Genomic DNA, 6,345 nt, shown 5'->3' on the forward strand with positions numbered 1-6,345 from the left:
GCACACAACATGGCATGTGGGATTTTAGTTCCCCCATCAGGGACAGAACCCCTGCCCCCTGCAGTGGAAGCACGGAGTCTCAACCACTGGACGGCCAGGGAAGTCCTCATGTTGTGTTCTTATCACAGAAATTAATAAGTAAATAAATAATAAAGTTCTTTCTTTGACAGAGCCTTGAAAATCAAGAACACAAGGACTTCCCTGGCAGTCCAGTGGTTAAGACACCGAGCTTTCACTGCAGGGGGCACGGGTTCCATCTCTGATTGGGGAAGCTCCGCATGCCGCATGGTGCGGGGGTGGGTGACTTATAAAAAATCAAGAACAGGGCTTCCCTGGTGGCGCAATGGTTGAGAGTCCGCCTGCCGATGCAGGGGACACAGGTTCGTGCCCCGGCCCGGGAAGATCCCACGTGCCGCGGAGCGGCTGGGCCCGTGAGCCATGGCCGCTGAGACTGCGAGTCCGGAGCCTGTGCTCCGCAGCGGGAAAGGCCACAACAGTGAGAGGCCCGCATAACGAAAAAAAAAAAAAAAAAAAAAAATTCAAGAACACGTACTTCTAACAGCAACATCCTTGAGAGACTGAGAATCTCTGAGGCCTGATGTTAGGTGTGTGAAGAGAAAGCACTGACACCCTACCCTTCTATTATTCATGTAAGGACAAAGCGCTGGAGAATATTACAAGTCAGAGAGCTTGAAGTCATCAACAATATAAACAGTGGTCAGTTCCAGGTAAAAGACCTTCTTGGAAAGTGTATACACACTCTGTCTATTATCATCGTAAATTTAAATAGTTTATTTGCCAGAAGCTTTCTTTCTGAGAATTTCAACTCTGATGAATAAGTATTGTATAGCTTTCATCAATGCTGTGTAAGGCAGTAAACATCTGGCCATAATGTAGGGATGGAGCCCAAAATATTTCATCACGTAAATCACATAAATCTAAGGTGTTTTTGCAAAAAAACGAAAAACACTATTTTTTTCAGCCAATCTATACTGTCTCATAAGGCATAAAAGTAAAGATAAAGGGATTTTATCACATCTGGCCAAACCCTGGTCTGAGTAGGTGTTGAATGATCATCACAAGGCAGTTCCTTTTCAACCTCCCCCAGAAGAAGAAAACAATTCGCCTTCACTACCCCCTCTTGCCAAGTGAGAATGGGGCCTGGACAGAGGAGGGAAGCAATCTAACTAGATTTCAGTCCCTCTTATCTCAGGGCTTGTCAGGTCTGGGCTTTCCTTGTTTGTTTGTTCTAGGAAATTGTATTTACTCATTGCACGTTTGTAATAGGAAATTGAGTTTTCTACTATTTAACTCACTCTCTGTGCCTTCACCAATCTCTCTTTTTTTTAAATTAATTAATTTAGTTAGCTATTTTTGGCTGCGTTGGGTCTTCGTTGCTGCACGTGAGCCCTCTCCAGCTGCGGAGAGTGGGGGGTCACTCTTCACCCCGGTGCACGGACCTCTCACTGCAGTGGCCTCTCTCCTAGCAAAGCACGGGCTCTAGGCACACAGGCTTCAGCAGTTGTGGCATGCGGGCTCAGTAGTTGTGGCACATGAGCTCAGCTGCTCCATGGCACGTGGGATCCTCCCGGACCAGGGCCCGAACCCATATCCTCTGCATTGGCAGGCGAACTCTTAACCACTGCGCCAACAGGGAAGTCCTGCCTTCACCAATCTCTTTAAAGTCGACTTGACCAGTAGAAAAGCTATTCAGATCTTCTTGGAGTTAGGAAAATTGCGCCAGATTTCATCCACGTACCAATTTTGAAGCTTGGAAAGAAAAAGAGTGATTATAATTTTATTATGTATTTATTTATTTGGTTATGCCGGGTCTTACTTGCAGCATGTGGGCTCCTTAGTTGCGGCTCACTGGCTCCTTAGTTGTGGCACGTGAACCCTTAGTTGCGGCACGCATGTGGGATCTAGTTTCCTGACCAGGGATTGAACCCGGGCCCCCTGCCTTGGGAGCACGGAGTCTTAACCACTGCACCACCAGGGAAGTCCCAGTAAAGAATGATTATAGCAGAAAGGTTTTTAAAACACAGTTTAGAATTTGGACTTAATAGCACATCACACATTTGATTGTTCTTACAACAAAAGCACCATCAGTAAAATATACTTACTGATGGTAGGATGGAGTATGAGTTGATTCCAAGTCCACAAATCTCAGATCTTATCCCCAGTCATAGCTGTCATGTATGTAACATCTATTTCATAGCAGGGGCTTTATGTTTGCTATCTCAGATGCTCACAAAAGCTAACTTAAGGAACTTTAAGTAGTAGTCTCAAATCCCAGAGAGTCTGTGCAGCTGTGAGGGCTGAAGGACTCGAACCAGCATCTCAGGCATCTTGCTAACTCATTATTTTTCAAGCCAGTGTTGTGTGACCACTGTAGGGGAGTTACTACTTGAGTCTCAAAATTGTGTTCCAGAGTCAAAGTTTAGGAATTTCAGTATACTGTATCCTCCCTTTGTAGTCTGCCATTCATATCAGCATATTAGAGTTTCAGAGAAACGTTGCATCTAAAAAAAGTGTTTAACTCTGTTTCACTTAGTTGTCCCTAAATATGTTTGGACTTGAAACTCTTTTTTTTTTTTTTTTCAAGGAATTCCTGGTCACATCCTGGAAACTTACTGTAATTGCTGTTGAGTTGACTTCTACTGAGGAATCGACTACTGAGGCCTCCAGCTGAGAACCAAGGGGCATTAAGTACCACGCGTTCTAAAGAGAATGGCCATCACCAGGGCACTGTTCTGGTCTCTGCCCTCCCATCAAGTCGATCCCCGAAGCCCACCCAAGAAGACCGGGGAGGGGAGTTGGGAAGAGTCACAAGAGTAGAAGGCTGTTGGCTCAGAGCAGGCTTCCCCTGCCCTCTTTGTGAGGTGGATGGTGGAGGTCCTTCACCACCACCCCAGCCAAAACAAAGAGGGGCTCCCAGAGAAACTCTTCTGAAGATATGGGTCCCTGTACTGCACCAGGAGGCCCTTGACACAAACAAGTCAGTGATGGCAGAGAAAGCAGAGAAAAACCCTTCTCAGTGTTCTCTAGAGAAACAGAACCAGCAGAGTGTGTGTGTGTAATTGTGTGGGAGGGCCTCATCCAATCAGTTGACGGCCTTTAGGGGAAATATGTATATGAGCTTTCTAAAATAATTTTTTAAATTAGGACTTCATTTTTTAGGGACTTCCCTAGTGGTCCAGTGGGTAAGACTCCGAGCTCCCAATGCAGGGGGCCCCGGTTCCATCCCTGGTTGGGCAACTAGATCCCCCATGCATGCTGCAACTAAGAGAGCCCATGTGCTGTAACTAAGACCTGGCCCAGCCAAAATAAATAATACATAAATAAATAAATATTTTTGTAAAAAGACTTCATTTTTTAGAGACATTTTAAGTTTACAGCACAATCGAGCAGAAAGTACAGAGATTTCCCATATACTCCCTGTCCCCCCACATACAGACTCCCCCATTATCAACATCTCCCACCAGAGTGGCACATTTACTCAGGGGGAGGACAAGGGATACTTAAGTATCACCCAAAGTCCACAGTTTCCCTTTGGGTTCACTCTGGTGTTATACATTATACGGGTTTGGAGACACGTATGACATTTCTCCACCATTACAGCATCATACAGAGTATTCTCACTGCCCTAAAAATCCTCTGTGCTCTGCCTAGTCAGCCCCCAGCCCCAAACCCTGGCAACTACTCATCTTTTTACTGTCCCCATAGTTTTGCCTTTTCCAGATATCATAGAGTTAGAATCATACAGTAGGTAGCCTTTTCTGATTGATTTCTTTCAATTAGTAATATACATTTAAGTCCCTCTGTATCTCTTCATGGCTTGATAGCTCATTTCTGAGAGAGAGAGAAATTTATTTTAAGGAGTTGGCTCATGCAGTTGTGGGAGGTGGCAAGTCTGAAACTGGCAGTGCCTGCTGGCAGTCTGGAAATCCTGCAGAAGTCAGTTTGCAGTCTTGCGTCCAAAGGCAGCTGGGAAGCAGAATCCTTCCTCTTGAGGGGACCTCAGTCTTTGCTCTTAAGACCTTCAAATGATTGGATGAAGTCCATCCACATTACGGCGGGTAATCTGCTTTACTCAAAGTGCACTGACTTAAATGTTAATCACAGCTAAAAGTTGCCTTCCCAGCAACATCTAGACTTGTGTTTGACCAAATAACTGGCCCCATAGCCTAGCCGAGGTGACATAAAATTAACCATCACAGCCTCCAAGAGAGGATCAGTAGCCAGTTAGAAAAAGACTCAGAACCCGTCTCCCTCCCAGGTGGCTGCCCTCACACATTGTGGAAATTGGAGAAGGAAGGGCGGGGAATCCCCAGGGTAGATCGCAAGCCCCCACCCCCCTCCACTCCAGGCGGGAGAGGAAAGAAGAGAACGCACAGAGCAAGCTCCACCTACCTCCACACCCGCAAGCCGTAAGCCTGGGGAGTGCTTGGAGGTGGGGAGAGGAAGTGGAGGCAACAAGGGATAAAGTGTATCATCATCATCATCTTCTTCATCATTATTATTGCCATACCTCGCGGCATGCGGGATCTTAGTTCCCCGACCAGGGATTGAACCCAGGCCCTCCTCAGTGAAAGGGTGGAGTCCTAACCACTGGACCTCCAGGGAATTCCCAAGTAAAGTTTAAACAGGAGCTATAAATGAGACTGGACTTTTATTTCTGAAAGTGACTGTGAAATGATGGATCTTCCGGGGATGTCTCTAAAGGACAGGAAAGGAAGATTCAACAGGAAATGGACGAAGGAAGTCATGGATGGAGCAAAAGAAACCATTCTGTGTTCAGATCCCACTGCTCTGACACTAATGCATAAAAATGGCGGTATCTTGTTTGAGAGACTCAATTTCATGTTTTTTGTTTGTTTGTTTCTTGGTCGCACAGTGTGGCACACGGGAAACTTAGTTTCCCAACCAGGGATCGAACCCATGACCCCTTTGGTGGAAGCTCGGAGCCCTAACCACTGGACCGCCAGGGAATTTCTTCAATTTCATGTTTATACTCCACTTGCATTGACACCATTAAACTGGTAATATATTGTCTGAGAGACCCCCAAGTTAGGACATACTGCTTTCATTCACTTCTGTCACCATTATCATAAGAAAGGCAGGTGAGCAGAGAAAAACATTTTTGAAAAATGTATATAAATGACTAAAAATAGAAAAATATTACTTTTATTCCAATAACTAGTTGGAGGTGTACTTATTTTCTCAGATATCAGGCTTAGGAAAAATGTCTTTAAAGAATCTATACAGAGAGGTGATGGTGGCTGGGGGCTTTCATGCCATGCCAGACCTTCAACCTGAGGCTGTGGGACCAGGAGAGAAAATACTGTGTGATGCTGTATGGTTCAACTCACTCTAAAAACCTCTTCTGCATAAATTTCTACAATATCCAAAATTCAAAGGAAAGCAGTACAGAGTGTTACAAAGATACATTCCAGGAAAGAGAATTAGAATTTATATCCAGCTCGGGACTTCCCTGGTGGCGCAGTGGTTAAGAATCCACCTGCCAATGCAGGAGACAAGGGGTCAAGCCCTGGTCCAGGAAGGTCCCACATGTCGTGGAGCAGCGAAGCCCGAGCACCACAACTACTGAGCCTGCGCTCTAGAGCGCAAGAGCCACAACTACTGAAGCCCGTGCTCCGCAACAAAGAGAAGCCACCGCAATGAGACATCCACACACTTCAACAAAGAATAGCCCCCGCTCGCCGCAACTAGAGAAAGCCTGCGTGCAGCAATGAAGACCTAATGTAGCCCAAAATAAATTAATTTAAAAAAAAAAGAATTTATATCCAGCCCTTATTATCCAATTGTTCATTTCTTTAGGGCTGTAAAACTTCAAAGGGAAGAATGACCAAGTAACATTTTAAAGAGGAAATTGCGATGATTGAGGACATTTAAAATCTCCCACTTTATCCTTCTTGTTTCAACCAGCAGCTCGATTGAGATTTATTGAATACTTACTGTAAAAGGCATAGCATTAAACTCTGAAGGAAAGAGGAAGGTGAGCCCAGCAAGGCTCAGATCTGCTGCCAGGAATTTATTCTAAACATAGTACTGAATAGACAGCCGTGTCCGTTTAGCTCAGTGCTATATCTCTGGCACCTAGAACTGGGAATCAGCCTGATTCAGGTGCTCAAAATTTTTTTTTTCAGTGACTACATATATAAAGGGATCCACGTCACATGTGTTGCCCATGTTATCAAGAAGGTATGCTTAAGCTAACGATACAGACCTGTGTCGCCTCTGTTCCCAACTTAACAGTCAACAGCTCTACTTTCCTTTTGCAGTGCTGAGCACCTCCAATGTTCAAGGCACTGTGTTAGGTGC

This window comes from Tursiops truncatus, chromosome 17, assembly GCF_011762595.2.
Source record: "Tursiops truncatus isolate mTurTru1 chromosome 17, mTurTru1.mat.Y, whole genome shotgun sequence".
Taxonomy (NCBI): domain Eukaryota; kingdom Metazoa; phylum Chordata; class Mammalia; order Artiodactyla; family Delphinidae; genus Tursiops; species Tursiops truncatus.